Source organism: Sorex fumeus, unplaced genomic scaffold (genome assembly GCF_029834395.1).
Source record: "Sorex fumeus unplaced genomic scaffold, SorFum_2.1 ptg000037l, whole genome shotgun sequence".
Taxonomy (NCBI): domain Eukaryota; kingdom Metazoa; phylum Chordata; class Mammalia; order Eulipotyphla; family Soricidae; genus Sorex; species Sorex fumeus.
In genome coordinates, this window is record NW_026606094.1 from 69,963,391 (window position 1) to 69,979,029 (window position 15,639).

Below are 15,639 nucleotides of genomic sequence, written 5' to 3' on the forward strand. Positions count from 1 at the left end.
GAGAGTAATACCTTGGTACTATCAGAGTGAGGTTTCACTTATTAATTCATCCACCCACTTACCAGAAGATCTACCAAATTTCTACCTGATATTAGAGATTTAAATAGTCAAATGGGGTACAAAAGTGATAGTTCAATGGGCTGACCAGGCTTTGCATGCAGGAGGCCACGTTCTCTACCTCAGACAGCATGGCACTCTAAGTATTACAGGAAGTGATCCCTGAAGTACAGAGGTAATCATAGCCCCCACACACCACCAGGTATGGCCCCACAGTGAAATATTTATTCCAGCATAGTGCACTCCAGGGAGAAGGGGCACTCCATTATGAGGGAGGAGACTGTAGCTGCCACCAATGTGCCAAAACAGTATGTTTTATCCTGTGGTCCAAGAGACACCATCCTATTGGGGTGGTTCTGATATGAAACCTGGGTAGATGATTGAGAGTTGAAGGCTCATAACTTCTCAAAATGATACAGAAAATCCCACGAAGGGGCAAGACTACAATATGAATCATATTATGATGGTCACGGTATTGCCATTATGTATCTGTGAAACCAGTATGGAAAACCATATCGAAAAACCACATATTTAACTGTACTATAGTCGTTATATAACCACATAACCATTATATCATAAAAACATTATATATTATACTTATTGTAGAAGGGATATTATATAATGGGTTGAATGAACCAAGGATGTGAGTTTTGCCTGTGTATGCATGAGACACAAAGACCCTATTACTCGTCCTTCCTCTCTCCAATCTGGTGTTTTCCAGCCACACCTGTCTACTGGGCTGATGACTCATCCCCATCTGCTCGACCTTGGACACTGCCCCACTGTCCAGTTCCCATCTCACTGTCAGCCTCTGAAACTAGCCTTTCTATTTGGTGAGGAGGCAGGGAGGTTGGGATGCTCCTTGCCAAGTGGTGCTCCTCTGTGTGCAGGGATCACTCCTGGCAGGCTCAGGAAACCACATGCAGTGCAGAGAATGAATCGGGGTCAACTACATGCGAGGGAAATGCCTTAAACCCCTATGCTTTCTCTCTGGCTCCAAAGGAACTTTTTCCCACCTGCCCGAGCAGAGTCACTTTACCTACTGCACAACCTTGCCAGTCACAAGAAACGGTATCAGCATCTCTCCGTAACAAAAAGCAAGCATAACCAAAATCATCCGATTTTACCCCTGACTTTAAGTCAAGTCAGTATCATTTTTGGTGGTGGAACCAGGGAAGTTCTGGGGACACTGGGGAGCATTCACCATAAGCTAAGCTGCACGACTCCTTAGAAACTGCTTTGGCTCCTGGGACAGTTCAAGCTTTTGGATCTTAGCAACCTGAATCAGGTGGTCCTATCCCCTTTCTTTCTTGTTCTATATCAACAAATGCGTGCAAAGTCTCTCGTCCCTCTCTCTCTCTCCCTCTCCCTTACTCTCTCTCACACTCTCTCTCACTCTCTCTCTCATAAAATTTCTATCATATTAGAAACAATGCCATAGAGAAGAAAAGAGCGGCCAACCTCATTTATTTTCTCCCTGTGAAGGTCAAAATGCGAACACGCAGATAGCGGAAAGGCCTGGGTCAAGAGCCCAGTGCCCTCTCTATTACGCCCCTGGCCTATGCAGACTCCTTCAGGCTCTTCTCTGCCTCCCTGGTGAATGTCTCAGTGTAAGAAACGAAGAAGAATCGAGCTGGTCAGAGAGGAGATAAGGAGCAGTGGGAAAGCCCAAACCCATGCTTTCAAACTGATTCCCCTGTGAGGAACACATTTTTCTCCCTTGAAATCAGTAAGAGTGAAAAAAAAATCACCTTGAAACCGAGATCCATCTAAAACAAATGACCTCGTAGAGCATTTGATAGGAGCTAAATAATTACAAGGCCATTCCCTTGTTCTTCACAGTCAGCTTATTTTCTCCTTGTCTGTTTTCTTATTCCATTTTCCCCCTTGTTTATTTTCTTATTCTATTGCCTCCCTGACATTTTTTTCTTCTGATGAAAAAGAACCATTTCACGCATCTGCAAAAGTCCCACCATGCTGACTGGAGAAATCCCTCCCACCAACAACTTGGGTCCCACAGTGAACCAGCACCCAGCACCTGGAGGTCTGTGCAACCCGGAGCATCTGCAGCGGGCACCCCAGCTTCCTTGGGGGGCAGCCCGAGCCCAAAGGAGTGTGGGAGCTCTGAGGGGAAGTGCTATGAAGAGGTTACAGTCCATCCCACCTGAGGAAGAGGAGGAAGTGCTGCGGTGGGGGTCCTTGGCAGCATCTGACCTGACTCAGGTTCATCCCTTGAAAGGGAGCCAGTGAGGGAGGTGAGCAGAGACAGAACTGCCAGGGGCAGCCAGCAGCATGCTACATCTATCCTGCAAACTGGGAGCACCGGGAGCAGACACCCAGGATGAGGAGGGACCTAGAAAGAATGTCACTGTTCAAGCCTTCATTTCACCCAGGAAACAGCGGTTGGAAGGGCAGCCCCTCCAACTAAGGATGCCAGCAAACCCTCGCAGGAAGGGCCTCTCACCACCATCTCTGTTTCTCGTTTTGCATCAGAACAGCTCTCCACACACTCGGGCTGAGCCTCACCCATGACTGAAAACCAGGTATGCGGAACTTTGTGACTGAAAATTCTGGGTTCAATGGAATCAGGAACGGGTATCCTCTGCCCATCTTCCCCAGTTTCCAGCAACTCTGCAGTTGTGCCCATAACTACCTCTGGCTGGTGCCTGATAATCTCGTTATCCACCACAATCCAGAGTCACATTGTCTTTCTCTCCCGGAAGGGAGCATGACACAACACACGCCATAGCCATGCCACTGGACTCGGTGCCAGGCTGTTCCATTTGGGGTACCCCTGAGGGGGGGGTGGGTGAGCCCATTCCCAACCCCAAGGGATCCAGACCCAGCAGCCAAAAATCTCCAGAACGCAACTGCCACCATGCTAAGGGCCGCTCTCCACACGCCCACAAGTGAACCTATTCCTGGACCGTGTGGCCACAAATGCCTCGTACCTCAGACCACCTATACTCCAAGAGTAACACACCACATTTGATGTGGTTTAAAGTAGGTCACAACCAATGTTAGAGAGAATTTTTTTTTTTACAAATACATATTACTGTCACTGTACTCCCGTTGTTCATCGATATTCTCGAGTAGGCCCAGTAACGTCTCCACCATGAGACTTGTAACTGTGTTTGGCATATCGAATATGTCACAGGTAGCTTGCCAGGCTTTGCCGTACGGGCGAGATACTCTCGGTAGCTTGCTGGGCTCTCCAAGAGGGGCAGAGGAATCAAACTCGGGTCGGCCATGTTGGCTGCGTGCAAGGCAAATGCCCTACCCACTGTGCAATCGCTCTAGCCCACAGATACATATATATAATGTGCATATATATACATATATATATAAGCACATAAGGCTCAATCTTTAGCTACATGTTAGTGATCTCTTATATAAGGGCTTAATGGCTCCTGGGTGAAATACAACAATCTTCACACTCTTTTCTCTTAGGAAACTTTTTTTTTGGAGCATTTTCAGCAGTTTTTCATAACAAACACAAAATAAATTATTTCGGTTCTGCTTTGGGGCAGGGGTTGGGGTTCGGGATGGAAACATCCAAAATACGGTGGTAGGAAGGTATAATGATGGTGGGATAGGTGTTCGAATATTAAATGTAATCAACTATTGTGAACTACTTTATTGTGAACTACTTTATAAAATAAATTAATTAATTAATTAGAAAAAGAAGTTAAACTATCGAAAAAAATAAAAGAATAGCTGTCCTGAGCTGGCACCTATCTGTGAGGGGCTCTGGGTGGGGCAATCCCTCTCCTATGAGGCAGTGAACCTGCTTCCCTCAGTGCCAGTGGGGAGAGATTAAGAGACACACAGGTGGGGGCTGAGAGGAGGCCTGGTGGCTGCAGAGGGACCTGTCACCAGCCACCTGCTGCCTGGGCTCTCTGCAGTGGCCTGACACCCAGAATGGGCAGGCATGCTCGGTTCTACCAGTCGGTGCCATGTCTTTGAACTGATGGTGAAAGTGGCATCATAAAGCTCTTGCTGCAAGCATGCAATCCATGCGAGTAGACACACAAACCGTCATGGGGTGCTGAGTAACTTGAGGTAGAGAGAGGACAGGACAATCTTGCTCATCTGTAGTGTGCAGGGACACAAACAAGAGTATAGATACTATCAACTGATCACATACTCTGGGTCCTTCAGTATAAGCTGAGAGCAGCTTATAGGGGGTTAGTTGGGCTGCAGTGACATGGGGGCATGGATGAGGTCTTGGTGGTACTAAGGGGCAGTAACCAAGTACACCAAAACCATGAATGTCAACACCATTGCAGACACATGCCCTTGACTTTAGTCAATGGTCAGGATGTGAGTCAAGCAGCTGAGCACATCTCTTGCACATGCAAGGCCCTGAGTTTGATCCCCAGCGTGTATTCCCCCTCAAAGCTACCGAGCACAGCCCCAGTACCTGACTAGAGTCCCCCAACACTGTAATCAGGTTTGGTCTCCAATACAAGTAAAAGAAATGCAGGGACAAAGAAATGTACCAAGACCAGGATGCAGCTCAGTGGCAGAGCACTTGCCTTGCATGTGTAAGGTCCTTGGATTTGAGCCCTGGAGAAACATGTACTATAGGATATATATTAAGCATAAAAACAGAAATGCAAATATGTTTGTTATAAATAGGGAAACCATGGTATAACTTCTGTAGCACTGTCCTCCTGTTGTTCATCGATTTGCTCAAGCAGGGCCCAGTAATGTCTCCATTGTGAGAATTGTTGTTACTGTGTTTGGCATATCGAATACGTCATGGGTAGCTTGCCAGGCTTTGCTGTGCGGGCAAGATACTCTCAGTAGGTTGCCGGGCTCTCCGAGAGAGGCGGAGGAATCGAACCCAGCTCGGCCGGGCCAGCTGCTCACAAGGAAAACGCCCTACCGCTGTGCTATCGCCATGGTATAACTTAAATCTGATAATTAAAAGACAATGAAAATAAAGACAGAAAGGAACAAAAGGTAACAGCAATAGCCCTGGGAGGATGTATTACTGTCATAATTATTATTAGTCTTTAATTCACACTCGGAAGTGCTAGGAGGTCACTTCCAGTCTCACGCACTGTTAGGTCTGACCGGGGCCTCCTGCATGCAAGGCTGTACTCAGCCTTAGAGCTAGAATCCTGACCCTTCACCCTTCAGAGGATATATTATGAATGGACCTTATGTGTTTTTCTATGTCTTTTTCCTTTATCATCATAGCTCTCTGCAATACCCTCATGATCAGAGTCTAATATTCATGAATTTGAATATCAAAAACTGAAATTTAAATTATGTGAATTTTAAGATTGTTATTCATTGCACAATAAGTGAAAGTTTGGAAGAATTCTCTTTACTTGTTAAACACACACACACAAGAACAATTGTGGTTCATGCTGACATATAATCATTTTCCTTCCTGCTTTAGAACATCTATTACCTTATCTCTTTTACTTATAGATTTCCCCAAACAAATCAATGTCTGTATGCAGTTTCATTCTGACACATTGGTGCAGAAGTTTTCAGTCTGACTTATTTCATGAGGAAGAAGTAAAATGCAGAGGGTTTGGTAACTGATCAAATAGTCCTTTATATTAAAAAAAAAAAAAGGTCACAGTTGGGCTAATAATACAGACAGGTTTGAAAGGAAATTAATTCTGGTAGGTGGACAGGTCCCACGTGGTGAGGCCACAGTTCTAGACCGTCAGCCCGCCTTGGTGGGTGTGGCCACCACCAAAACACTAAAAAGGGAATGGATTAGATTTGGTACATTTTCGATAAGATTGCCAAACCTTCGATGCACAAGACTTTCCCATACTCGACCACATCTTTGCCACAATTAGATTCACTGAAATACCCCAAAGCTCCAAGCTTTGTTTAAGCTTGTTTGATCTCTTACCCCACGCCTCCAACTATCAGTCGCCCCACTAAACACACCACCGCCTGTATGCATTTTCTTCACTAAACTCTACTGCATTTCTTCTCATGTGTATGCTCTACAAGAAGGTTTACTTCTTCCATCTCCCATTGATTCAGAAAATACGACACAATCCATGGCTACATAAGGGAAAGGAAATCTTGATTTATTATTCCTTTGTTGGATTTCGAGTCCAATGCCTTAACCACTCAGCCATCACAGCCACTGGGCTGGAGCGAGAGCACATTGGTAGGGCATTTGCCTTGCACGCAGCCAACATGGCCGACCCAAGTTCGATTCCTCCGCCCCTCTTGGAGAGCCGGCAAGCTACCGAGAGTATCTCGCCCGCACGGCAGACCCTGGCAAGCTCCCCGTGACGTATTCGATATGCCAGACACAGTAACAACAAAGTCTCCAATGGAGACGTTACTGGGCCTGCTCAAGCAAATTGACGAACAACGGGAGGGCCTTTACCTTTACCTTATTCCTTTGTAAAAAAGAGAAAAATAAAAGCAATTCTATTAGGTCATATAACAAAATGTACTAGAGTTACTATATGAGCAAACATTAAAAAAAGAAGGGGGAGTGGTGACTGGAAAAAGGGTTCAAGAAATGGAAGGAGAAGGCAGGGGTGTGATGGGGAGGGAAAACAGCAGAGAGAAGACAGATAAAGAGATACAGGGATACAGAAACAAATAAAGATAAACAAAGATACACTTAAACAAATGCAGCTTTCAGGGTTGGGGTTGTGACTGCAGTTGCTTTGCCTCTGTGAGACCCCGGGATCCATCCCTGGCACTCCCCCCAGTGATGCAAAAAGGGGTTTGCACCACTGTTTTGACCCGATGTTTAGAAAATCTGGGTTGCATTTTCACAGCAACAGGCACGGACTAATATGATGTCGTTCCTTGGTTTTCGAGGCAGAATTTTTGAAATTTATAAATCATGCAAAAGGTTTGTTGAGCTCTCTGGCCGTTTTCCCAACTCCCAGAGGCCAATTTCCAGTTTATGACAATTTTCCCTTTGATTTAGAAGCAGAAATGGAGAAAAATGCTTGGGCAGAGAACAGCCTGGGATTGTCTCCAACCAAACTATAGACAGGCTGAACCTGCCAGGCCGTCCCCCACCTTGAGACATAACGAGCAAAGGAAAACCAACCTACTCTGAAGATCTCGGGGTCCCTTTCCCCACTGTCCCCGCCACCCTGGACATTCACTCCCACACTCCTTGTGGCCCTGGACCTGGTGATCTCTGCTCTCTAGCATCCCCATGGCTTTGCACACAAACTTTCTGTCCCTTTCCAACTTCCAACGTCACTCTTCCTTCCAGATCTGCTCCAAGGCTACCCTTGTCCTCGCCTGCCTCTTGTGAGCATCTATCTCTGCGTCTCATTAGTGGGGCCCTCCAGACAGTGCAGGGCCACCAAAGCATGCAGTGTCCCGCATACACGATTCTGGCTGGGACTATATTCTCTCAGAAAACATTTACTAAGACCAAATCACTTAAATGAATAGAGGCATTCTGCTCTTTAAATAACTTGGATAGTAAGTCATTCAACTTTGGTAAAACAGCATCATGAGTTCAGGGGTAATTTTTTTGGTGGGGAGGGCGGGGAACGCAGGGGACAAGGATGGTTTGGGTCACAGCCAGCAGCTAAAGATTTACTAAAAAGTATCACTTTCAAATGAAAAGGACAGCAATGTTGATTCCTTTTCTAAAATTTTATTTTTCTCAAAGTGTGCACTGGGATCATGATTTTAAATTAAAAAACTATTTTTTTCTACTGGGAAATTTTGTGTTGTTAATACACGAAATACAGCATTTCTTCTACATAATAAAAAGGTGGCAAGAAAATAGAAAGGATTGGTTAACTTTGTATGAAAAAACTAGAAAATTCTCTCCAGTTATGGGCTTACTGAGGTCTCCCTTCTGACCCTGTTCTCACCTGTTGCCAAACTAACCAAGTCTCCTGCCATCCTCGACAGTCACCTCATACTTGAAACTGTTCACGCTTCACCCGGCTAACCACCACTAGCCTCAGTTTCCTCCTCAGCCACGTTTACAAAGTCCTCATTTCTTTTTTATTTTTTTCCCATCGGGGGTTGGGGAACACAGCTGAGGGTACTAGGGGATTACCTGTGTGGTGTTGGGGGGAGGGGACCATGAAATGCCAAGGAGCTAACCCAGAGCCCCAGTTGCAAAAGCAAGCACTCCAGCACTCAGAGCCTGGGCGAGAGCCTCATGTTTTGAAGCCCTGCTCCAGAGACTTACTTCTCTAACAGTACCAATGAGAACTGATGAGGTCCACAAAGACCACATTGAACTGCTATGCACTCTTGCCAGGAAGCTGTGCTCCTAAATGATGAAACATTTGAAGACCTAGAACCATGAGGGCCTGTGAGAAATAAAAAACACATAACTTATTTTTTTTTACACCCCAGATATGCACTCTTGCCCACTGCTCTAAGGCCCCCTTTGGGTCAGTTACTATGAGAACCTAAAAGAAATCCCCACTGGGGCTGGAGAGATAATAAAGGGAATAAATGCTCGCCTTGCACGTGGGTGACCCCAGTTCTATTCCTGTACCATGGGTTCCCCCAAAACACTTCCAGGAGTGACCCCTGAGCACAGAGCTAGCACTTGTCCCTAAGCACAACTGGGTATGATCCAACCCCTGATACCAACCCCCCACCCCAATAAAAAGATGAATCCCTCCATTGACTATAAACTGGTAAAGCCATCTGAAAGCAGTATGGAGTCATCACAAAAGTGACGACAGAAATTCCAGATGATACAGTTATCTTTCTCTAGGTATTAACCCAAAGCATCCGAAACCATTCTTTCAAAGAGGTTTATGCATTCCTGGGCTCACTGCAGCATTATTCTCAATAGCCAAACTCAGGAAATAACCTGCCTGCCGACAAAGGACTGTATGTTGGTAAGGTGTGTGTGCACACACAGTGCTATTCAGCCAGAGACAAAACCTGGCCATGTCCAACAATGTGGATGAAGTGACAGGGAATTACACCTAGCAAAATTAGGTCAGAGAAAAACAAAAACAAGCATGATTTCAAAAGAAAGACAAATACAAATATGATTTTGTATATGTGCAGTACATAAAATCTAAATTTAGTTTAGATTTAAAATCTAAATCTAAAATTAACTTTCAGATTTTGAGACCAGATTAGAGGTTATCAGAAGGGGAAAATAAGGGTAAAAGTGATCGACTGTATTATGGTTACAAGTGGAAATAGACTTTTAGTAGTAAACATAAAGCAGCATATAAAGATGTTAGCTGATCAGATGCATACCTTAAATTTATAACATTAGTTATAAAGCAATGTTCCTTCAATACAAAATTTTGAAATAAGGAGCTCAGCTGGAATGAAATAAATACATACATACATGGAACAGCTTCATTATGAATAGACCAACGAGAAAGCTGAGAAATGCTGAGAACTCACAACCCGAGTCCTTTTGCAATGCAGCAAAGGAAACACATGAATAGCAGCAACTAACAGGGCTCCCAAGGGGTGGCGGGGGGGGGGGGGGGGTTGCTGCAGTGCTTGGTTTCCCTCTACGCTGATGATAATCGGATTCTCCCTGATGAAGTCAGGGAGAATCCGACAATCACAGATGACTTTTGCTAGAATCCCCCAGATTGATCCAAGTCAGAGTTATTCAGCCACAGAATGGACAGAGGAGACCTGAAAGCAAGGGACACTACTTTCAATAGGATAATGTTAAAACAAGGCAGAGGGACACCTATCTGTATGTCTGTGCTTGAGAAGTAGATTGCCGATGAACTGGAAGCCTCTTGTGACTACTCCAGGACTTAAGATGTTTATCATCATACAACTTCTTCAAGACCCTACGGGCAAATGTAACCTCACTTCCAATACTCCAGAATGCAGGACTCAAATACTCACTCCACAATCAATCAAATAACGAAGCCCTATGTACTGAATATGCCCCCCCCCCCATGACAGCAATTGTGCCAAAGGGATGAAAAATGCATCCAATTCACATACCCTATCCTAATGTTCCATTAGTTACTTGTAGCTTGGCAATTTTATCACCGAGCAATTTTAGGATTGGTGGAAATGAATAGTGAGCCACTCATAACTTCCTATCACTTATTAATTACGGTATCTAAAAATTTCTCAATTTCTGATTTTCTGTTAATAACAGTGACAGTAAATGAATTGAATTTTTATTAATGTCTACACACTGGGGGAAAGAAAAATGGGGGTCCTATGATAAAAAAAGAGGATTTTCTCCTAAAATATAACTATATTCAAAGAGGACAAAACATACTGCAGGGGTATGGGGGGGGGATCAGAAATAACATATAAAAGAGAGAAAAAGTAAAAAAGAAAGAAAACTTAAAAACCAGATACAGTAATGTATTTGCAACTATCCATTCTCTGTTCACTAAAGCTAAAAATGAAACTGTGCCCTACTGTTTACTAAATTTGGTTGCAGGGCTGGAGCAATAGCACAGTGGGTAGGGCGTTTGCCTTGCATGCGGCCGACCCGGGTTCGATTTCCAGCATCCCATATGGTCCCTGGAGCTCTGCCAGAAGTAATTCCTGAGTGCAAAGCCAGGAGGAAACCCCTGTGCATTGCTGGGTGTGACCCCCCCAAAAAGCAAAAATAAATAAATACATTAAAAAAAATTTGGTTGCAAATGCTTTCCCCACCATTCCATCCCTTCTAGAATCACAATCACTAATGAAAAGGATTGGGAAGGGGTGTCTAAAGAGAAGGTAATAAAATAGATACTGAAAAATATATAACATATTTTCTGAAATGGATGATAAAACATATTTCCCCTTTCATTTCTCAACAAGCTTTGCACATTCTCATTTTAATTTCAGGTGGATTAGGGAAGGGGCAGTTGGTTAGAATCGGAGGAGAAATCATCTTGAGAGAAGATTAAAATACACCCCTACAGAATGCCCTGCCACAGTGGCAGGAGGGGATGGGGGGAATGGGGGGATGGGGGGAATGGGGGGATGGGGGGGAGGGATATTATCCTGGTGGTGGAAAATGGGCACTGGTGGAGGGATGGGTAGTTGATCATGGTATGACCGAAATCCAAGCACAAAAATTTGTAAATCTACAACTGTACCTCATGGTGTTTCACTAATAAAAAATAAATAAATAAATAAATAAAAATAAAATACACCCCTACAATAAACTGTCTTCATTTAGTGTACACATCAGCCCTAGAAAATAATTCTCTATAGGTTCAAAACTGATTCTGCAGGTCTCGGGAATAATGGATCTCTCTTCCAACTGAGACATGAGTCTATCAATTACTAAATGTGCCACCACAGACTCCGACAGTCTTCATTCTTCCCTGATAAACTATTACAGTTTTGAGGCAAGAGAAATTCAGACGGAAATGAATAATTTGGGAACTTCTTCTAGCTGATTGACTCAGAGTCAGTAAGTGTTTCACAGTCAATGAGTAAAGTGACTGAACAGAGAAATCAAGTTCTGGCCACTCATGTCCACACTGCAAAGCAGGACCTCTACCAGATTCTTAACTATCATACTAAAAAATGACAGCGCAAGGGAGACCAAGAGAATCCACCACCGTGGCCAGGCAGAATGCATGTGTAAGCACAGATGGGCATATGTGCAGGCATCACCACCAAGGACCATTCTTCTGAGGATGTGCTACATACCCTGCAGCATCTAGAACCCGGGTTCAAATTCTAAGCCTATCTCTTACTGAGTAGATCTCATGCATACTTATCTTTTGATCTGTGAAGTGCGATCTGTGCAGTGCTAAAGGGAGTACCACGTTGGGAAGTAGTAGATAAGACAGGCATCACACAAAGTGCAGGGTCTGGCATATACTCTTGATAGATACAGTATTTATTAGACCCAAATTATAGCTCACTCCAGCAGTTGGAGGTTGTGTGGTTATCAACAGATACACAACAAACAAATGCTGACATACAATATCACCTAAATCGCTTGGCTGGAGCCTTCACTCCTTAACCAAATCTTAGCTTGTGAAAGGTTCTCTTGGCTCTGTTTACTTGGGAAAGGTATCGAGTATCTGTTTTCCTCAGCATCTATGTCACTGGATCAAGCTGTCAAGGCCCCTTTTCACATAGTCAAGGGCTGAGAAATCAGTCAAGGACTGAGGACGCTGTGTGATTGGTGGTGGTGGTCTCCTGGCCAGTTTCATGGGGAGTCACTGCCTGGCTTTGGCAGAGACTGACACTGTCGGCTCACATGAACCTGGAGCCAAAATATGATTTGTCTACTTTGACTTGTGCACATTTTCTGAGTACAAGAGACTATTGATAAGAAATCTAGGTAAGGGGAGAAAATGTTTGTTGATTCCTCTGAAAGCACAAAATGTTCATTCAGTGAAGGGAATGAGTCATTCATTCATTATAATTATAGATTAAGGCCACATCTTCTAGAGCAGGGGGTCCCAAATCTGTAATTGCCTATGAGCTTAAGACACAAATTGCTGTGTCCCACCCTATAGCTTCTAACACAGTAAGCATGGGTCGAGAACAAGATTCTGAGAACAAGATTCTGAGAATTCATACGCCTAATAGAGCATCCCATCTGATCCTGGTGAAACCACACTTTAGAGGACCACTTCTCTGGAAATAAGATTATTTCATCAGTTATAAAAATGTTAAGCTCAGCTCCTATAACACAGTACTGGTCAAAGAATGGTAACTATGCTCATAGGTATTTGCTGAAAGGTAAAAATGGTATGAAAGGTATGTTCATTAATAAGTCCTCCTCTCTATCAAATTTTCCATATCTGTTTCTATCAAAGCTACAAAACATCAAATATAAAGCAAGATGGCAATCAATATCCTTCAGCCTACCACGCTGAATTTGAAATAGAAGTCTAGAGTCAACACACACACACACACACACACACACACACACACACGTTAAATGTATGCCCCAACATCTTTGCCCTCTTCCCTTATACTAATAGAAGCTTGAATATTAGCTGCACAGACAGCAGCTTAGTTGCAAACTGTGTTTCTCCATGTCCCTGCAGCTATGTGTGCCCAGGAACAAGATCATCTTCCCTTCATCTTAGAAGTAGACACAGAAAGAGAAAGAGAAAGAGAAAGTCAGAGTCAACTGCAGAGTCCAGAGTCACAATTTTGAGCAACTCGCTCTTCTGTCAAGAGCAACACAGCAAGTCTGACTTTCCTGGCCATCTGGTCTGCCACAACTCTGCCACTACAGCACCAAAGCAACTGCACACAATAGGAAAATAAATGACTGGAACTGTATGTCAGTAAAACCTTAGTTATAGGCTCACATGAACCTGGAGCCAAACTTTAATAGTATTTAACTTTCACACTGAAAAACCTTCCCCAAACCTTTTAAAAGTAGAAAAACCACTCTCAGTTTGTAGGCCTGACAAAACACAGTAGACTGACCACATTTGGTCCACAGGCCATAATTTTACAGTCAACTTATGCCCATGAGTATGATGGAGTTACAAGACAGAAGAAATCTGCCCTTCACCTCTAGGGCCAGAGGTCATACCTTCCCGGAACCACAAATCTACTTCTGTTAATGGAGAAGAACATTTTTGCTTCTCTGTGCAATTGTAGTTCTGGGCTCCTGTGAGAGACACTTCGTGCGCAGCTACAGAAACCATGCGTCTGCATGCAATTACATCTTAGTATAGGTCATTTAGGTGTGGAACAGCTGGATAAAGTGGACAGAAAATAAAAGGAATGAAAAGAGTCTTTATTTTAAATCCCTGGTGTGAGTTTACCTCATCACTGTCTGCAGCAGCAGGACTGACAGGAGCAAACATCGATTCTCTTCACAGCAGCAAAGCCTGCCTGATGCCCACTCTTTGCTCATTCCTTCAACAGAAACCTGGGCAACACACCCAGCAGAAGGATGAGACAGCCTCATGCTTAGGAGCAGGGACTCCAGATTCAAGGAGAAAGGAGGCCACCTCTCTCTCTCTCTCTCTCTCTCTCTCTCTCTCTCTCTCTCTCTCTCTTTCTCTCTCTCTCTCTCCCTCCCTCTCTCTCTCTCTCACACACACACAAACAAACACACATACACACACACATGTACTCAAAAAGGTAAACTGTCTTCCCCTCCTTTCAGAAAGGGTAGGCAGTAAACTATTGGCAAGTGTTTCCAGAGAGTCCTTTTGGCCTTCCTGTAGATAATGTTTCTATAAATCAGAAACATTATCTACAGTCTTGGGGCCATGAACAAACAGGAAAAGAGATATCCTAGGTGACATGAAAATCCTTGGCCACTGAAAATTAACAAACCCAGAATTCTTTCCATAAGCGGCACTACTCTGATACCACTATCCAATGCCCTTCTAATGCACAGAAGCCCCTGAATTAGATCCTACTTGTACCAGTGAGTAAACACCCATACAGGTATGGCTCGGAGACAAGATATAGAAGTACAACAATATAAGAGAATGGGAAAGTCTTGGGAAGCCTGAGTTTGCCTCTGGGTCCTTTCTCTATCAGTTTCCTATAATTCTACAACATACATGATGCTTTAATCATAAGAGGCAGCACAAAGGATGGGGTCCCAATAGGCTTTACAGCACTACACTACCCTCCAGGCCTGTGACAGTCATGCCAGCAAACTCCATAGGGACATGCTTCTCAGTACACAGCCCTGCCATTAAATGATGAGTGAGAGGACACTCCTGACCAGTCATTCAGAAGATGGTCCTTTCACTGAAGGCAGAAAATACAACTTCAGTCTCTCATGGAAGTGCTTGAGAGACATCGAGCATTCCAACAGGTGTCAAAAAAAAAAAAAAAGAACTCTAGCTCTATACAGTAACATAATGGGAGACTAACATCTAAGGACAGTAGAGATAAGGACCAGAAAGATCACACCACAGTTTAGACACCGGCCTCACAGGCTGGGGGAAAAGGCAGCAGGGATAGAGAAGGGACCACTAAGTAAACGATGGTTGGAGGGCTCAAGATGGGAGATGAGAGCTGAAAGTAGACTATGGACCAAACATGATGGCCTCTTAGTATCCATATAGCAAACCATAACACCCAGAGGAGAGAGAAAGTAAGAGGCAATGTGCCTGACACTGAGGCAGGGGGTGGGAAGAGGTGGGGGTGGCGGGAGGGATACTGGGAACATTGGTGATGGAGAATGGGCACTGGTGGAGGAATGGGCGCTCATTGGTATGATTGAAATGTAACCATGAAAGTTTGTAAGTTTGTAACTGTATCTCATGGTGATTCAAAAAAAAAAAAATCCAGCTCCTATGATGGTCTTTGGTCCTAGCCCAGAGTGTCTCTCGGTGTCCACCACTGGTCAGAACTCAGTGAAGCACCACTGTGGCTGCATATGGCCTCCTTCAAAAGTTCCCACACAAGTACTTAAAACGGCTGTTCCAGGAGAGGTAAGTGCTGTGAAAAGATGAAACTGAGTAATATGAAAGAAAGACTCAAGTACAAGGTTTCACTATTAGCTGAGAAAGAGAGAGAGCGCGCTTCTGGGTAGATGAGATTTGGTTTGTGATTGGTTTTGTTTTTAGGCCAAACCCAGCAGTATTCAGGGGTTACTCCTAGTTCTGTGTTCAGGGGTTACTCTTAGCTCTGTGTTCAGAGGTTACTCCTAGCTCTGTGTTCAGGATTGACCTCAGGTGGAGCGCAGGG

General features: G+C 44.2%; 1 protein-coding gene across 2 annotated transcripts in view; it reads right to left on the bottom strand.

The window, feature by feature from the left end:
* Nucleotides 1–15,639, bottom strand: part of JAZF1 (JAZF zinc finger 1) — a 368,843-nt gene that overhangs the window by 326,220 nt on the left and 26,984 nt on the right. The gene's annotated exons all lie outside the window — the stretch shown is intronic.